General features: G+C 36.9%; 1 pseudogene; it reads left to right on the top strand.

Moving 5' to 3' along the window:
• The first annotated feature begins 754 nt into the window (after nucleotides 1–754).
• On the top strand, nucleotides 755–882 carry LOC120531994 (annotated as a pseudogene).
• Nucleotides 883–1,247: the final 365 nt, after the last annotated feature.

Raw genomic sequence — 1,247 nt, 5'->3', positions numbered from 1 at the left:
TCTTGCTTGTATCATGTAGCATTTCCTTGCTAAAAGCCTATTCACAAATGTACACACTGCTGCTCTGAAATATTACCCTTGAATAATACTGTAACAATATTCAGTTATCCTATGGCATTCAAATGTTGCTCTATTTGTGTGAAGGGGCACCTTTACACTTCCACCAGCAGCCTGCATTTTTGACACCTGGTAGAACTGATTTATGGTTTTTTCATCATTTTCTGAATCTCCTATCATCGTGAATCAGTAGGGAAGGAGCAGACTGAGCAATATTTGGGCCACTTAACCTCAAGTACATTTTGATGTTTTTTGTAACTGATACTGAGAGGAGTGAAATTTAGTCAGTCACGAACTGCCATAATTGATCTAAAAAATAGTTCTAAAGCAAAAGTACACTTATGTCCATTCAAGAAGGAGTCCAATTACTCACGTAAGCTTGCAAAGGTTGATTTGAATGGTGGAGAGGGTGATATCTCATCAAACCTGGGTATTTTACACTTCTAAAACACCCAATTATAAATGTATGTGGGTGGTAATTTGCTTTGATTATAGTTCACCAAGCATATTAGATGTCATCTTGTATTATGGGAAAATCAGGGTGAAGTAAACATGGTGAAGTTATTTCTAGTGAAGTAGCTTAAAAAATAAATGCTTCAGCTTCATTCATCATAGTTAGATCTCATTTCACGTAAAACATGGAACTTTTGACCAAGTCACATTTGCTTACTTAATATTTTTCATCCTACCCTAACCTATCGCTTCTCGGCCTATTGGCTAAGATCATGTGTAGTATCTGTTCTTATCAGTTTAATATTTTCCATCATACCTCATTTCTGAACTTCACAATCTATGATTAGAAAAAAATGATCAATTGCACTTTCTAATATGCCTCTTTTGGCACCACTGTTGTACTGCTAGAAGACTGATTGTAATGTGTTGATGTGCATGGTCCTTTTCAGTCTTCTCTGATTCCACTCTAATAGCTGGTTTTAGACACCGGACTACCAGCTGATGAATGTTTTTTCGACGTATCTTTATTTTTGATACACAGTTGATATTGTCATGCCTGAAACTCTAACACAGTTCTATTCATGGTACATTAACACCCCTTGCTTACTTTCTTGCTTAAGGCAGATTTGTCTATCCACTCCTCCATGATGTGAGCAAATGTGTCTGAACAAGCTAATACTTCTGCCATGCATTCTTGGACAAGGTGGAAACTGAAAAGCCGGGTTCCTCAGATGATT

The sequence above is a fragment of the Polypterus senegalus genome, chromosome 6 (genome assembly GCF_016835505.1).
Source record: "Polypterus senegalus isolate Bchr_013 chromosome 6, ASM1683550v1, whole genome shotgun sequence".
Taxonomy (NCBI): Eukaryota; Metazoa; Chordata; class Cladistia; order Polypteriformes; family Polypteridae; genus Polypterus; species Polypterus senegalus.
The sequence above is the reverse complement of the archived record's forward strand: the minus strand, read 5'-3'. Positions and strand labels throughout refer to the sequence as shown.